The sequence below is a fragment of the Gekko japonicus genome, unplaced genomic scaffold, assembly GCF_001447785.1.
Source record: "Gekko japonicus isolate JY-2015 unplaced genomic scaffold, Gekko_japonicus_V1.1 scaffold125, whole genome shotgun sequence".
Classification (NCBI taxonomy): domain Eukaryota; kingdom Metazoa; phylum Chordata; class Lepidosauria; order Squamata; family Gekkonidae; genus Gekko; species Gekko japonicus.
The window spans coordinates 252780-271792 of NW_015165834.1; positions in this window are offsets into that span (position 1 = coordinate 252780).

Below are 19013 nucleotides of genomic sequence, written 5' to 3' on the forward strand. Positions count from 1 at the left end.
CAGCTGGTATGGGATAAGGAGGAAAAAAACACCATCTCCTTAGAAGATGAACAGTTTGCTGCATGGAGGAACAAAGTGTGGATAAATATAAATAAACATTCATGGAACACAGCCTGCTGTGTATCATTCTGTCAAAGGGGAATAAAGAGAAGCTACTTTAACATTTAAAACAGTACAAGACAGCACAGATCTGCTCAGGTAAGCAGAGTTTTGCTTGCAAAAACAACCCCTCTCTGGAGCTTGTTTGCCAGTTTATTACTCCTTATTAAAGATACTTTTCAGCCACCGAAATCTGACTGTACGAGGAAGCTTAGAAGATAAAGAACATTAATTCTTAGGAGCATGCTTTATCAAAGGATATAAAGAGCAATCTGAAAGGCACTGAAGTATTAACATTCAAACAGCATCATTAATGTAATTAATTCTAGTTCTAAATCTCCTCTTTTGTTTCAAAAGTCCTGTGAGATAACCAGTTTTATACACACACACACACATGCTCGCACACACACACATTCCCAAAGATAACGGAAAGGCAATTCAATACAGAAGGAAAACCTTCCATTTCTACTCACTGTGGTTTTTTGTCCATATTGGTAGTAAGCATGGTATAACAATGTGACTAGGCCAGAGAGTCAGTTTGGTATAGCGGTTAAGTGTGCAGACTCTAATCTGTGAGAACCAGGTTTGATTGCCCACACCTCCACTTGCAGCTGCTGGATGACCGTGGGCAAGCCATAGTTCTGTCAGAGGTGTTCTTGAAAAGAGCAGTTTCTGTCAGAGCTCTCTCAGCCCCACCTACCTCACGGGGTGTCTGTTGTGGGGAGGGGAAGGGAAAGGAGTTTGTAAGTCGCTCTGAGACTCCAAGTGAAGGGCGGGGTATAAGTCCTCCTCCTCCTTCTGGAAGAATTCTGGACAGGGGTGAGAGTGGTGGAAACAAACCAGAAGAAATTGAAACTGACACTCCCAGTGCCACCAGAAACTTAGCAGAAGACTTAATACCTGGGCAGCAAAGACAAAAAAAGAGAAGACAGCAGGGGTCTTGAAGAGGGAGAAAAGATCACTGATGATGAGCATAGTGACTTTTCATCCTTTGGAGCTGGTCACTCACATGTTATTGGTTTCTAAAGAACAGGATAACGGGAATAAAAGTGAAAAGTCACTGGAGCGAGACATAAATCATACACAGCTTTCAGTTGGTTTAAACTGGAGTAAGTCTGCATAGGATTGCACTGAAAATCACTTCTGAATACACACACACTACACAATTTCACATCCCTTGGCCTCTAGCTGCTGAACGTGTGAACTGATTCCCTTGGAATCTATTAAGTTTGAGGTGTTAGGAGACGGTAGTAAAAATTTTATTGGTGCTGACTGATCTGCGTTGGTATATTAACACATGCAAATTACATCCTGACACAGTCATTAAATGATGGACATCCACATGTAAACCAGTTTGAAAAAATAACTATATCCATTTCAGTACAGGACCATGAAGAATCAGCAGAAAGAGATAGGTAAGATTTTATAAAAGACAGTAAAGCACGGGTTCCCGTTTGCTTAGTTTGCAGTAGATGGTTGAGGGATTTGCAATTTCCTGAATGGCTACTACACTTTATAATTCTCTTGTGGGGGAAATGCCTTTTAATCAGTCTGTAGTTAATTGGTTTTCATTGACTTCTTTTATCCATGTTGCCTAGAATGATGTATGCATGCAAAACTTTTAAAGCTTCAACAGCCTTCTGTTCAGCCTTACAGGTAGTCTTACAAATCTAGAACACATTACATAAAACAGATTGGCTCATTTGGTCAGTTTATATGGCTATTCTTTTTTTAAAAAAATACAGTTTTCTGCATTCTACTATTACAATGCCTGGTAAATATTGGCATCAGAAAATTGTGTTAAGAATAATAGGTTCAATAGAAGAGCACATGCTTTGCATGCGGAAGTTCCCATGTTCAGTCCCAGGGGCAATCTCAACTTTAAGAACATAAGAGATGCCAATGTTGGATCAGGCCAAAGGCCGATCCAGTCCAACACTCTGTATCACACAGTGGCCAGAAATACCAGTGCCATCAGGAGGTCCACCAGTGGGGCCAGGACATTAGAAAGGTAGCAAGACTGGGAAAGTCCCATCTCTGCCAGATCCCTGGAAAGCTGCTGCTAGATTGAACAAACAATATTGAGCTACATGGACCAATATTGAGCTAGATGGGGGCTGACTCAGTCACCTTCACATACTTGTAACAGCCTTTTCAGAACCCACATCAAGTCCTGCACACATTCATTCTTTTTATAGAAAAATTCCGTGATGTTCAAGTGGACAGCTATTTCTTGTGAAAACAGCCCTTTTCTTCTCAGCCAGCCTCTCTGGCATTTTTTAGGCAGCCTTAATGTTCCAGTTAGGGATGCCAGCCTCCAGGTGGGGCCTGGGGATCTCCCAGAATTACACCTCATCTCCAGACTACAGAGATCAGTTCCCCTGGAGAAAATGGATGCTTTGGAGGGTGGACTCTATGGCATTGTACCCCACTGAGGTTCCATTTGTCCCCAGGCCCCCACCCCCAAATCTCCAAGAAGTTTCCAGCCTGGAGCTGGCAACCCTATGCCCCCACCCTTGCTGGAGGCCTGGGGGGACCTGGCAACCCTAGTTCCAGTTTCATTTCCCTTTGTTCCCCCACCCCCCCATTTCCACACAGCTTTGTTAGCAATCCCTTGCCGTTCGGGTTTTTCACCATTCCCCCCCCCCCTTTCTGAAACCCGGGTTTCTAAAAGAGCAGGGGGGAAATGTTGAAAAACTGGGACAACAAGAGATTACTAATGAAGCTGTGTGGAAACAAGGGGGCAAAAAACGGTAAGAAAGGGAAATGGAACAGCAACATTAAGGCTGTCTGGGAAACGCCTCTCTCTTCTCAGTTTATGCGTTCTAATGTAATGGGGTTTGAAATCTCAAATTTCTTAGGTCAGGCTCATCTGCTTATGTGCGTGGAATGGATATTGCTCGTCCGAGATGGTAGCGTGCAAAAGCTTTATGTGATTTGACATCCATACCAAATGCTCTTGCTTTGCAAGAAGCTCATTCATTATTCACCCACTGCTGCATTGTTTCGAGATTACTTGGTTTTCAGCTTTCTTTTATCATCCTCTCAGGTATAGATTTACTTGTAGAATTCTATTAATAAACCTTCACAACCAGGGGCTGGGCTGATTTAATCATTACTGTTTTGTGCTCCCCACTTCCTAGAGTAGTAGGAAGTTCTAGGGGCAGCCTTTCACAGGGGATGGAGACTTATGATGCAGCTTGTAATTAACTGCATGTTTACAGGCATAAAAGCTCGACAGTAGCACAGTTAGTGTTCAACCTAAGGGTGCTGGCAAGAGAGAGACTATAGATCATCTGTAGGCGTGACTCTTTCCTGAACATTTGGTTCTGGGAACTGGTTAATAGCTTGCTGAGAGAGTAAGCTGTCCCAGCTCCTTTAACTTATTTATTGTGCATGGGCGATGGGGTTGGATGGCGCTTGGGCAGTGGTCCTCGCTGGCGGAGCAGTCCCAGCTGGATTTCATGTGTTGAGATGGGTCGGGCACCAGACTTGTACCTTGTTGTCATCCGAGACATCGGAGCTCTGGAAGGTGGTGGCCTGTTGTGTGGAGGGAGCCTGTCTGTCCTTCTGGGCCTTCTCAAATGCCATGACCACCTTGAGGGCCTTGTCCAAAGTGAAGTTGTCATGGCCAACGGGTTTTCTTCGTAGTTTCAGTTCTTGGATGCCCCAGACAAATTGGTTTAGGAGAGCGTCCTGGATGGTGGGAAATGCGCAGTTGATTGCTAACCTGTGAATGTCGGCCATGAAGACAGCAGCCGATTCTCCAGACTTTTGATTGCGCGCAAAGAAGTCCATGCGCAAAGTCATTTTGGACGGTCTCAAAGTGAAGTGGTCTGACAGGGCCTTGACCAGCTCGTCATAGGTGGCAGCTTCCAAGGTTACGGGAGTGATGAGGTTCTGTACCAGATGGATCGTGGAGACTCTGCACATGCTCAGCAGCCATGTCTTCTTCTTGGTGGCATCCTCAGTACCTTGGGTCTGGGAGAAGTACTTTAGCTGTTCGACACATGCTTCCCAGAGCTCGGGGTGAGTTGGGTCAAAGACGGTGATTCCTGGAGCAGCAGCCATGACCGGAGAAGCGATGTGAGGCGCGGTGAGCAGCTTCTCGATGCACGGTGTGTTGCTTGATGCAGACTCTGGAGTCCCGGGTTCTGGTGCTTGGGTCAGCATGCTCATCAGGACCCCACCTTCGTCGCCAGTGTAAAGTACTGGGTCCAGACGTGTTGTAGTGAATCAACTCATAGTTTATTTCAGCTCCAAACTAAAGACAAAGTAGCATGGTCGGAGCCCTGCTTAAATCCCCAAACACCACACACACCACACACACACCCACAACCCGTGATAGGCTATTTACAGTGTACTAACACCCATAGGTCCACTCGCAGATCCGGGGTGGCTGATTGGTCCGTTCTAGGATCCAAGCCAGCGATTGTCTTTTGAGCGAAGCTTAGCCCTAGCGCATGACCACGTGCTAAGCCAACCGCGTGTGCCGTCCGCGGTTAATACATAACACATTTGATGCCATTAATCAGGTAGGGATGCCAGCCTCCAGCTGGGACCTGGGGACCCCCATGGAATTACATCTCACCTCCACACTACAGAGATCAGTTTCCCTGGAGAAAATGGATGCTTTGGAGGGTGGACTCTAACGCATTGTACTCCACTGAGGTCCTTGTCCTCCCCAAGCTCCATCCCCAAATCTCCAGGAGTTTTCCAACCTGGATCTGACAACCCTATCTTCCATCCCACACCAGTGGCAAGGGGGGACCTGGCAACCCTGCAACCAGGGTATCTTTCTGAATTTCCTGGTGGGGTTGGGAATTGGAGGAAATCAAAAGGAGGGAATTCCAAAAAACTGGGCTGAGGAACTTCTATTTTGTGCCATGACACTTATGCCACAGGGCCCTATTTTGCACCTCATGCAATTAAACAATTAGGTAAAACCACCTGAACAGGCCATCCAGAGATTTGGGATGAGGCACCACAAATGCCCTGAATGACACACAACTCCATTTCTCCTTTTAATTCAGATAGGACTGTTCATCTTCTTAACAGGCTTGGTAACAAGATGAATGGTTGCTTAACTCAGCTGTATATGGTATTTATCCTGCACTGAATGGAACTGTATTCCACCTTGAGTCTCACTGAGAACACCAGGTGATAAAGGAAGTAAACAAATAAATAAATAAATTCCACATGGATGTAACAAGTGGCAACTGCTCAGAGTGCCTTTAACCACCTTTGACCTATGGCATTTTCTCCTGCAAACTGATGAACTTACCACAGTCATCTGTGCATGTGATTGTGTCTAGGCACACTTTCTGTAATGTGTTATGTATAAGGATGCCTCTGATAAGTCCTTGGAAATTTCAGCTTACCCATAATTTATCAGTTTTGTGGGGTTCTTTACAATGAGCATACTGTATGTGTACTTAAAGTTCTCCACTGGTAACCAGCTTCTGGGCAAATTCAAAATATTGATTTTGACCTTAAAATCTTAAGCCACCTAGGAACAGGCTTCTCAGGAACCCTGATCTCTCTGCTCACCAGTTCACATCTTCATTGGAGAGCTTTGTCTTCATAGGTTAAGCTATTGTCTACTAGAGACAGGCATCAGAAGAATGTAAGAGCACTGCTGGATCAAACCAGTTGTCCTTCTAGACCAGAAACCTGTTTCACATAAGAGCCAAATGGTTATCGCAGGAGGCAAACAAACAGGGAACAGAAATCAAGGGCTTCTGCTGCTGCCGCCACCACCTAGAACTGGTATTCAGAGGTTTGCTGCCTCTGAATACAGATGTTAACTTTAATCACCATGACTAGCATCCATCCAATGGACCTATCATCCATGAACCTGTCTAACCCCTAAGCCATCCATGCTCATGGCCATTACTCCATCCACTTGCAATTAATTCCACAATTTAATTATTCATTGACTGAGGCATCACCAGACGAAGTATATCCTGTTTGTCCAATCATTTGGCAATTAGTTGTTACTTGTTTATTTATTTTGAATTATTTATATTGCGTTATTGGTGGTGACCAGCTGCTTTACATCTGGAGCTTGCTTTCCTTCCTGGCCAACTACGATTGGTTTAATTGCTGCTTCAGCTAACTGCCATTGTTTTGTTTCTGTGGATTCTGCAAGTCCTCTTTGATGGATTTGGGTTAATTTTTTTAAAAAATAAATAAATATGGGAAGCATGATGTGTGAGCAATACTACCCCCTAAGGAACAGCAACCCAGCTCCCCAATTATCTTAAATGTTGTTTCTAGAACAATAACATACTGTGCCATGTTTCAGGAAATGTATTAAATATACTGGACTGGATCCAGTGCAAAATTTCCTCTAGTGCAAGTGGAAATGCAAGGAAAAGGCCAGAGTAGCTGCTTGAGTTAAGTCAAACTTACTGTATCCCTACTTATTGTGCAAGTAATTTCCTGACACTACGTAAGGTGAAGGTTGCACAAGTGGAACCATGCTAAATCTGTTTATGTTTCTATTTGTGTATCACGTCATCCAAGCCATTATATTTTTCCTGCCACCTTTTCTCCAAGAAGCTCAGGGTGGCATACACTCTGTTTTTGCACCGCCACAATACTTTGAGATCAATTAGGCTAAGAGACAATGAAAGACACAATGTTGCTCAGTGATTTTCATGGCAGCGTAAAGATTATAACCCAGTCCTAGTGTGACATGTTAGACACTATACCACATCTACTGCCCTGTGAGAGCATACACATTCACCTGCTTGTATTGAGCTCCTTTAAAATTCCTTTACGGTTGCTCCTGTTCCTTTATTTATTCATTCCAGAAATACAGAAAGAAAAAAATGTACTATAACTGCAACAAGACAAAACAAAACAACATTATATATTCTAATTAAGTACTGATAATATTCTTACAAACATCATAAATTATGTTTCTTATTTTGTAGCTCTTCGGGTGACAAACCTGCTTGTCACTGCAACTCAAGAAGGCTATCCAATAAAAAGACAGAAAGGACGATGTTACACGAAAATAAACTATTTTATTTGTACATCAATCAGCAAAAGGGATGGAAGGTTGTAGGCAAAAACACACACACATAACAGGGTAAGGGCCAGATATAGCGAATGGGTGTGAAAGCGCATATGAGAAAGGCTATTTTTGTGTGGCCTCTATGCAGGGCTTTTTTTGTAGAAAAAGCCCAGCAGGAACTCATTAGCATAATAGGCCACACCCAACAGCACAGCTCATTAGCATTTAAGGCCACACCCCATGTTCCCAGAAGTGTGGTCATCCAGCCACACCCACCTTTTGCTTCTTATTCTGTTTACTTTGTTTATTGTCAAAATCCAGGGCTTTTTTGTAGCAGGAACTTCTTTGCATGTTAAGCCACACACCCCTAATGTAGCCCATCCTAGTGAGTTTCTGCTGTTGGGTGTGGCCTATTATGCTAATCAGTTCCTGCTGGGCGTGGCCAACTCGGGAGCCAGCCGCAACTCCGTTCCTGTGCGTTCCTGCCCAAAAATTGCCCTGCCTCTATGGAAGATGAATGATTCGCATAGGTGTTCAACCAGCACCTGGTTGTCACAAGAGCAGAAGTTTGTAGCTCCTTGGCCCATAATACTTCTCCCCTTGAACATATGTAGTTGTCTTATACTGAGTCAGACCACTGGTCTATCAAGATCAGTACTGTTTATTCTGACTGGCAGCAGTTCTCCAGGGTCTCTTCCTGAGCACTTACTGCCTGCTACTGTATCCTTTTGCCTGATCAAAGAGCACAGAATCAGATTTCCCTCCTATCTGGCCCATTCATGCTGTGCTGCCACCAGCTTCCCCCAGTGGGCCCCAAAGTGGTTTACAAGGTTCTCCTCTCCTCAATCTTATCTTCACAACCCTATGAGGTAGGCTAGGCTGAAAGTGTGTGACTGGCCTAAAGTCACCCAGCAAGCTTCCACGGCAGAGTAGAAATTTGAACCTGGGTCTCCCAGATCTGTCTGTCCTTTTAACCACTATAAACACTGGGTCTCAGTACACTGATGCACTAGAGGCTCCACAAAGCATCAGAACCACAATGGTACTGTTTCATATTTAGGACTGAACTTGCCAAAAAGCCAGGCCACCAATGCTTTTATGGATCAGAAATATGAAGCTTCAGAATTCAGCTCATTGTGAATATGTGTGTAAAGTGCCATAAAGTAACAACTGACTCATGGTGGCCCCATAGGGTTTTCAAGGCAAGGGACATTCAGAGGTGATTTGCCATTGCCTGCCTCCGCGTAGAGACCCTGGCCTTCCTTGGTGGTCTCCCATCCAAATACTAGCCAGGGCCAACCCTTCCTAGCTTTTAAGATCTGACAAGATTGGGCTAGCCTCGGCTTTTCTGGTCAGGGTCTCAGCTCAGTCCTAAACCTCTAATCCAGCTTCATTCATAGCTTTTCAGTGCATAAAGAAGTCTAATTTCACAAGATTTTAAAACAAGGATAAACATAGTTTCCCCTCTTGCCCTTGATGCTGGACAGTTTACAGAATGATAAATTATCCAAGTATATCTAAGATCACAACTGACATAGCAACCCAAAAGCAAAATATTTGTGATAATAAAAATAAAAACATATGTAGCAGATCATCCAAAAAGAAAAAAAAAGTGTTTATTTTTTTCCTACAATGGCTTATTTTATCAACATTTAAGATAACTGGGGAGCTCTGCTGTTGTTGGTTTTTTTAAGAGGTTGTACATCTTGTACAAAAAGTAAAGAGAGATCTGGCAGGCCTTTTTTATTTATTTATCTTTGCAGTATTTTAAGGACCTCTTTTTAGAAATGTGGTAATGCAAATACATGAGGGAAAGCAGATGTCTGTCTGCCCAAACAATAATACTCCTTTAGCTAATACCACTTAAAACCTAACTGAAACTTTCCTTGCATATGTTACGGTATCCAAAGATACACTGCTGAAAATATCTGTGCAGATGCCATTTTTACATCGCCAGATAATCATGAACTCCAAAGCTGTTTAAAGGAAAAAGAGAAGAGAGAGAAGAGAAGTAGAGTTTAGATTTATACCCTGACCTTCACTACCCAAAAGCAGTCTCAGAGTGGTTTATAATCCCTGTCCCTTCCCCTCCCCACTAAAGATACCCTTGTGAGGTAGGTGGGGCTGAGAGAGCTCTCCCGAGAACTGCCCTTGAGAGAACAGCTCTGAAAGAACTTATGACTGATCCAAGGTCACACCAGCAGCTGCATGTGGAAGAGGGGAATCAAACACGGTTCTCCCAGATTAGAGTCCATGCTCCTAACCACTACACTAAACTGGCTACACTACTCCAAAACAGTAGAGGGGAACAAGCAATTCCTTAAGCTTCCCAAAGCCCCCCAAGAATCCAAGAAACCTGAAACACAAGTATTAATTCTCATGAATAGCCTTAAAACATCCTAACAACTCCTATGACTCAAGCCACTGAGCCCAACCATATGAGAACACATGAGATTTTTGAGACGCATCCAGACTTTGAGACAAATATATCAATCAAAATCAGCATCAAAGTGGCCAAAAGGGATTCAGGACAAATGCTGAATCAATGTACCAAGAATCTTCCCTTCTGTGTTATAAATCAGTGATAGCCCTGGTTACGGCTACTAGTAATATTGCAAAATCAGTTTGGGAAGGGGATCAGCTTTTTAGCCTCCAGGTTGGCAGTTGTGAGACTATAAATCTTTGGTTGCTGATCCCTATGCTAAAAATAAAGAGCAGCCTTCTTATAGTGCTTCTGCTGTCTAGCATCATAGCTGCAAATGATGAGTGAGTCTGGGCTCAGAACTGGCAAGCAAATGCCAGTTTACCAGATGGAGGCTGCTGAAAATCTTTTCCAACTGCCATTTTAGCTTGTAATTCAGGAACTGTTACTGATTCAGAAACACCCAAATGCTGCTAACCAGCATAAGTGACCAGAACCTTGTCCAAGATGGGAACGCCTGTTTCCCCTCCCTATCTCATAAGGCCAGAAACTACAGTTATTCCACACATTTTGTGCATATCCTCTGTGTAAGTCATAGCATGTTGGATTCCAAGTTTGTCAAGGGTCTAGAATATTGAGTTCAGCCAGATAACACTGTTTTTATTCATTTTGGTCCCAATATAAAATGAACACTTTAGCATAAATCCAGTTTCAAGGACGACAAGCATGAAGAACTGGAACAATCATGAATGACCTCTGCTTGGTCTAGTGCCATAGAAACCATCCACTCTTTCACTTAATAGGTACTTGCAATCAAAAGAACACAGATGAAGCTAGGGTTTGAAAAAGCTAATTGCCCAATCCTAGATGCACTTTAGTACAAATAAATTACAGTGATTTCAGCAGAACATACATGCTTGCAGAACTGAGAATGAAGTAAGAGCTGATTCACAGAGTTCATCAGACAGCAATTGTTTGTGGTCTGGAGTTGAAAGAATTAATTGAGACGTGTGAAGCACCATAACAGGCTGGGATCACAGTGTGGCTGCCATCAGAAATCTTCTAAAGATGGTTCTTGTAGTGTATCAAGTCCCGACAAGTCCGGACAAGTCCAGACATGTCCAGGGACAACCGTGAGCATCGCTCCTAGAGACAATGGACTATGAGGATCCTAGCCCGCTCCAATCAGGGGGCTAGGTTCCTGGAAGAGAATCCAATGGAACTCTCGGCCACTGTAAATAACCTATTGGGAAGTGGGGGGGTGTTTTGGGTGGCGGTTTCTGGGGGAATATAAGCCGGCCTGCGAGCCAGCCAAAGTGTCTTGTTCCTGACTGAATAAAGTACGCTTTGCTGAAATCACTCTCCGTCTGCGTACTTTTCAGTTCTGGAATAACATTGAGAGAAAGGGGTGGCCATTCTCTTATCAGCTCTCTGAATTTCACAGTACTATATATTCTTAAATTCTCATCTATATGCTAAAAGTGTAAGGACTGTTTTACACATGACACCCTTTTCCCCAAATGGGGGATTACCTGTATCTGTAAAAATAATTGATCTGTGAACTTACGTTGAAGATATTCGCACATCAAATAACCTAGGATACAAAATTCCATGTCTTGCAGGTATTTCTTTTTAACAGCTCACTCAATACTCATTTACTGTATAATTTTATCTCAGTAAGAGATATATTAATATGTTGTCGAAGGCTTTCACGGCCAGAGTTCATTAGTTGTTGTAGATTTCCCGGGCTGTATGGCCGTGGTCTTGGCATTGAAGTACCTGACGTTTTGCCAGCAGCTGTGACTGGCATCCTCAGAGGTATAACACAGAAAGATGGAGTACTCTCTGTGTCAAGGTTAGAAGAAAAATGGTAGGCAGGTAATTTATATCTACTCAGGAAGGTGGGGTAGGGCTGAGTCATTATCTTGTAGGAGTTTCCCAGGCTGTGACATGCTAATGGAGGAACTTTCCTGAGGAGGTTCTTTTGCATATGGATTGGCTGTTGAAATTCTAATCTTATTTGTAGTGCTGTTGTAAGATGTAGAGCATTTTCCCATCTGATCAGTGATTCCTTTGATATATGGCAAAAACAGTTTTCCTGTGGGAGACTGTTTATCCTCAATTATTTCTTTTACCTTTGGTTTAATTGTCTTCTGATCTCATTCTTGGAGTAGCCATTTGCTTGAAGTGCGTGGGATAGATGATTTAGTTAATCGCTGAGAAAGTGCGGTTCACATTTGGAGCCATGAAGAGGTAGAATTGATGGAGAATTGATGGAGTTTTTAGACCACCTCAACAACATCCACCCAAACATACAATTCACCATGGAAAAAGAAATTGAAGGTAAACTAACCTTCAATTAGGTCACAAGGTCTACAGAAAACCAACTCACACATACCGTTATTTACACAAAAACTCCAATCACCACCCTTGGCAAGAAAGAGGTGTACTCAAAACATTAGTAGACCATGCAAGATGGTGTTTGGCTGAAACAGGAGAAGCCACCCCACAGCTTCCACTGTCTCAACCAAGGAGCCAGAGATAATCCTCTTTACCTTTAAACTGCCCCAGATCTTTTTCAGTATAGCACAGCAAACTTTGTATGGCCTGTTATTTCATGGGTGGGTAGAGGTTCACTTGGGAGTAGCCATTCACTCTCCAAAGTAGCTCTCCATCTCTCCTCCAGTACTGCTGTAATCACTTTCTTATTCTTCTCTTTAAAGCTATCTTGGATATGCTTAGCAGAGCAATGTTGCACAGCAGAAAAATAAAGCAGGCACAGACATGTGTGTGATTAAGTAAAGGTAAAGGTTCCCTTGCTCGAAAGCCAGTCGAGTCCGACTCTAGGGTTGCGGTGCGCATCTCCGTTTCAAAGCCGAAGAGCCAGCGCTGTCCAAAGACGTTTCCGTGGTCATGTGGCCGGCATGACTAAACGCCAAGGCGCACAGAACGCTGTAACCTTCCCACCAAAGTGGTACCTATTTATCTACTTGCAATTTCTTGCTTTCGAACTGCTAGGTTGGGAGGAGCTGGAACTAGAGACGGGAGCTCACTCCGTCATGCGGCAACTCAGGTCTCAAACTGCTGAACTACTGACCTTCCACAGCCTGCAGTTCAGCGTCTTAACCACTTGAGCCACCGCAGCTCCTATGTGTGTGATTAGCTTCTAATAAAAGATGTTATGTCCGCTGACCACCACCAGGGGCCAGCGAATACCCCAGAGCTTGACTCTGTAAGAACAATGGGGACTAGTCTCCTAGTCTCTCCACTTGGGAACCAATAGGACCGTGGCGGGAGATTTAAACCCACCAACGGGACCTAGGTGGGCATCCCCAGGTGTGTATATAGTTGGCCAGCCGGCCGTTAGTCTTTGTCTTTGTTGTGTACTACATCAGTCTCAGTTGTCTCTACATGCATCTAACCCACTACACTTTAAAAGATTATTAAATAAGAAAATTAGGAAGGGTTACATGGAAGAAAAATAATAAACATTCTAACTGATCTTTCCTAGTCCTAACTCCATCTTGCCTTCTTGACGGAGAGGACGCACACACTCCGAGAACAAAGGAGAGAAAGTTTAGCTCCCCCAACTCCACCTCTTGTGTATGTGACAAACAGCATGTAGCATCCTCAATAAATTAATTAGCCATAGGGTTGCCAGGTCCTAGGCTCTTGCCGGTGGGGGGTGGGAGGGAGCTTTGCAGGAATAGGGGGTGGGGCAATGTCACCGCCCCCAATGCCCCCAATGTGATGACGGCACTTCCACCAGGTTGTGGCTGGCAGCGGGCAGGAGCTCACAAAATTAGGGGATCCCCCATTTCAACCTGGGGGCTGGCAATCCTAATCAGCCAATAGACATTCCCTAGCTCATCTCAATTAGGAATGACACCGCCCCTTCTCTGGCAGGAAAAACGTGCCTAACACCTAATTGTTTCTAAGCTAACTAGGTAACATTAGCATGCACAGACAACAATTTAACTCTTTCAAGACTGAAGTGTGACACTTGCAAAAACCTAACACTACCACAGCAGCTTCTCTCCTCTTTCTCTTTTGTGAGAAGGCTCAGGAGACACATACTTTGCCATGGATAAGAAAACAACAGCACCAGTACTCTTTCACATCCCCCTCTCCTCATCCTCTTATGCACAGACACACATCTTTGCTCTGGATGGGAAAGGAGCATTCTACTCTTTCACCACCACATGCATCAAAGCTGCTATTTGACTCTCCCAGGGAAAAGACAGCATTACCTGTACAATTCTCCCCTACAGGGCAAGCTACAATTTGGAGGGGCAGAGATGGTATTGGGTTGGGTATTTCCCAACCAGGAGCTGGCAACCCTATTTCAAGAGCCTGTTAAGTAGCTCCCAGAAACATAATGTCTACGCTCCCCTGCTCTGCTGCTCTGACACCAAGCAACCAGAAATGGTGGCTGAACTGTTAGTCCAACACAACCAGAGGAATTTTTAAATGGACCAAGACTGATTGTATGGGACTTTCTCACAGTATCAGTATCTCCTTCTTGGCTGGGAAGTGATACCTAGGGCTTCTGCCCAAGCAGTTGGTTCACTTAAATGTTGCCCTCCATCCCAGCTCCTCACAAAACTAAAATAAAACCAATCCTCGGAATCCAGGACCGCATTTAAACAGCCCTTATACATGTCAGGGGTCCACTCATTATTTCTGTGAGTCTAATACAAACTTGTAACTGATCTTATGCTGTACATACAACATTATGAGTCATAGCAATGTTTATTTTATTTTTAAAATATCATAAATTGGCCATATCATGGTAATGGGCTTCTACGTCCCCTTACCATGCTTGGGTACTTTATGGAGGCAGCAACTATAGAAGATGTGGAATGTCTATATGGGTGAAGAGGGTTCTCCCCCCCCGACATATTATGTTTATATTTCCCTATATTTTAAATTATACTGCAGGATAGCTTATTCTCTTTGTACTATAGGTTGTTTCATGCCTCTGCTAGTTTGTGATGACCTATAAGCAAAAAAATCCTAACTGTACAGAATATTCCTATCAAGCCTACTTCATGCTTTGCCCTTCCAACTCTCCCCAGGCCACGAGGCAAATCGATAGGGGCTTGGTGTGGACTCAGACAACCAGGAGTACATCAAGATGTGCATCTGCTATTCCCATCCCCATAAAAATACAGACAGTGCAAATGCAACCAAAGTTTTTTTAAAAAACAACCAGAAAAGTTTCCAACAGCAATCTCAGAGGGCAATCAGTCTGCAAATATCCCCTACAGGTCTGTTTACAGTGCAAGAGACAGCCGCAACCACAACTCGTTTTTGCCTTGTGAGTCTGCTAGAAGCATTTTCCTTCATCAGATGAAAAAAAACACACCAAACATGGCAGCCTTTCAATTGTTCTTACTAAGAACAAAGGGTCAGCTCCATCCCTGGAGACAGGGGTCGTTTCGTAGAAAAAGAGCTAGGGGAACTCCTTAGCATAAATCATTAGCATATGCCACACCCCCTGACATCACCGGAAGTGTGTCATAAGGCCACACACCCCGCCCCCAATGGTCCTGGCCGCCGCTGCCGACCTTGCAGCTCCACTGCCGAGCCCCATGAGGGGCACGGCAGTGGACCTGCAAGGCCGGCGGGAATGCAAGGAAGCCCCGCAAAGGCACTCCCTGGCCCCAGGCAGGCAGGGGTGGGGACAGGGCGGGGGGCCGGGGGAACTGCGATCCCCCGCGATCCCCCCCAAAATGACCTCTGCCTGGAGATAAGTTTAAGTTACTGGTCAGAAGTAAGGCACATGAAAGGAGGCTACTGAAGCCAAGGGGTTGGGTGGATGCTGAGCAAAATAGCAGAGGTCACTTAACTTGTGTATTCAGACTGTAATTGCACTTGTTTAACAGCCTCTCTTTTTCTGGGATTGCGAAGGCCAGCCGTTTCAGTCCCTGCTAGAATAATAATTTGTAGGGACAGTAGTTTTTATTTTTAAGCGATGCTTTAGTAGTAAAAGTAATAATAATCAGCGTATATTAAATGATTACTACAGGAGTGAGAATATTCGGCATGTACCACATTTCACCATCTTGATGCCAGATCTGATCACTTCTCCAGTCAATACCTGGTAAAAAGCAAGGCGAAAGCTTTCTCACACAGATTTTACCTTTGTTTTCCAACAGCCACACTGTCATCCTGCATTAAACATGAGCAACTTATCGAAAGATCTACCCTTCATAGGGACAGAATAATCTGTATTAGATAGGGAAGCATGAAAGAAAGGGAAGACAGATTTTTCCCAGGTGCCTAAACTCAGTAAAATGTGCAAAACTTGAAAAAAGGCAAAGAAAAGAAATTACATTTATATTTGCCCCAAAAGGCTAAATCAGAACTGTGTTTGATTGAATTATTTTATAATTTTAACTGTATTTTTAATTGCGTAAATGTTTTAATATTTTTATGTTTGCTGCCCCGTGGACCCCAATCAGGTGGAAAGGTGGCATAAAAATGTTTTAAATAAATAAATATTTTTGTAATTTCTCCTACTCTTTTTCACACTGCAAATTTCCATTACTTCTCAGTAACCATAATTTGGAGTATGAGCCTTAGAGAAAAAATTATTTGTTTTGAATTATGAACATGTGTCAGGGCCCAGATTGTGGGCAATACCTAGGCAGAACCCAGGATATGGAATCAGGAACCATGGGGTGGGGTGTCAAAGATTAAATGCGAGAAGATCAAAAACCAAGGCTATACAAAAAAAAAAAAAACCACCCCAAAACAAAACAGTGAGCCAGGAGCTGAAATCACACAGTGAAGTCCAGAGATCATAAACCAAGATTATGTTAAACCATAAACCAGGAGGTGAGGTTGTAGTGACATCTGAGACTGCTGAATTATAAGCCACCAATACGAGATATCAATATTAAAAACAAGCAATTGGTATGAAACAGCACAAAACAAACATTGCACTAGAGATGTACAATTTCTGGAAATTTTGAAGCCAGGGAAAAAACTGCCCCCATTAGTTTTTTCAGGAGAGAAGTATAACTAGTTCTTTAGTATATGTGCTGCCAAAGTGAGCTCAAGTATAATTAGTTCTTAACAAAGAGTTGTAAACTCCTTTTTCCTGTGCTACCACAGAACATATATCTTAATTTTTGCCATCTAAGTGAGAGGAAGCAAAAAGTAAATGTTGATGGTAGAAAAATTCTGTAGTATTCAGTCAGAACCATTCTCAAACTGTAACAATAGGTTGGACTACCAGCATATTTTAATATTAAAACTTTATAACACTGAAAAACTGGACTCTGTATCCATTAAACACATTATAGCATATATAATTGATGCCAACATTATACTCAAGAATTATCAATATATCTAATTCTCAACATGGTACCATCAGTGGATACTTAAATTTGTGAACTGGGGCCATGTTGAGAAGAGACACAATGTTCCCATGGACCTGGGAGACCCCTAAGGTTTGCAGAAAAATCCAAAAACATACCAAAAATGGAGGGGGGAAGGTTAATTCTCAGTCAAACAGAACATTGTGTAAAAGTGTAGATGACGTAAACTAAGCAGCAAAGGGAGAAGGAGGTAGATCCAGCCAGGTCAGAGGGTGTGCTCGGATGCAGCTGGGGTGCCAGCTCAGGAACTGCTGCCTCTCCTTGGTGGGGGGAGGCCAAGCAGGCAGGGGTGGAGGACCAGATGCCACACACCCCCATGGGGATGGAAGCAAGGGGCAATTCTGCATCTGGCATTCACTCCACATTTTCTCAACACTGAGGAAAAGGTGCAGCTCAAAACCACAATCAAATACCCCAGGGAAACACCTACTGACTGCAAAGTCACCCCTGAACGGCCATAAATCTATGCAGAAGGTACCATAAAACCTGATGATCAAAGAAAGTGAAAGTGGTATGCAGTGTAGAAGGTACCATAAAATCTGATGATCAAAGAAAGTGAAAGCAGCATGCAATGCAGAGGGGAATTTCTGGTCCAATGTGGGTTTGGAAGAAAAAAACAGAGGGAAAAGCCAGTGCAGAATCGCCCATGATTGGAGACAAAAAACCGCAGCAGCAGCATAGGCCAGCAGGCGACCAATGCCACTATGAAGAGAGGAGGCTGCACCTGGTTAGCCAAGGAGGGAGGGAGATAGTGGCTGCTGTAGAGATGTAGAGCTTTCACGAAGAGGCTGGACGAATATTTGTCAGAGATGCTTTAGGCTGGTCCTGCATTGGGCAGGGGGTTGGACTAGATGGTCTGTATGGCCCCTTCCAACTCTATGATTCTATGATTCTATACTTATAAATGTAATATTAATAGTTATATAGTATATAATGGTGTGTGTGTGCTTAGGTGGGTGCACAGTAGCCATGTGCCTTTTTTGCTTTGATAGTAATGTGACTCTTTACAAGCCCCAAAGTGAATACTACTGCTGTAGAGTATCTCAAGAATAGCTCTGATACTAAATTGAACCTAGAGTCATAGAATCACAGAGTTGGAAGGGGCCATACAAGCCATCTAGTCCAACCCCCTGCTCAGTGCAGGATCAGCCTAGAGCATCCCTGGCAAGTGTTTGTCCAGATGCTGCTTGAAGACTGCCAGCGAGGCGGAGCTCACCACCTCCCTAGGCAGCTGATTCCACCGTTGCACAACTCTTACTGTAAAGACGTTTTCTTTAATATCCAGCCGGTACCTTCCCACCCTTAATTTAAACCCATGATTGCGAGTCCTATCCTCTGCTGCTTCTCCTTGGTGGGGGGAGGCCAAGCAGGAACAACTCCCTGCCCTCCTCTGGATGACAGCCCTCCAAATATTAAAGAGAGAAATCATGCCCCTCCAACCTCCTCTTCTCCAGACTGAACATCCCCAAGTCCCTCAGCCTTTCCTCATAGGGCTTGTTCTCCAGGCCCCCAATCATCCTCGTCACTCTCCTCTGCACCCATTCCCTTCTGTCCAAATCAATTTTGAAGTGAGGCCCCCAGAACTGCACACAATACTCCAAGTGTGGCCTGACCAATGCAGTGTACAGAAGGACTATGACATCTCTCAATTTGGATGTTATGGCTCTGTTGATAAACCCCAAGATTGCATTAGCCTTTTTTGTCACTGCATCACACTGGCTGGTCATATTTAACTTACCTCCATATTCAGAGGCAATAGGCCCCTATTAAGAAATGCAGGGGACATCAAACAGGGATGGAGAAGTGCCACTGACAGATATACCTGTTGGAGTGAGTGACTTAGCATGCCTTGACACTGTGAGGTGTTACATCACTCTAAGTGTGTATAGGTGTTATCTAGGGCTGCCAAATCCCCCCGGGGGGCGGATTTTCCCCCGCTTTGGAGGCCCGATTTCTGCCGCGGCGGAATCGGGCCCCGGGGGGGAACTCCGCCCCGCGAAGCTGCATCATCGGAGGTGACGCAGGACGTACGGCACGTTGGGGGCGTGGCCCAGATTGTCGGGGGGGGGGAACCATATGG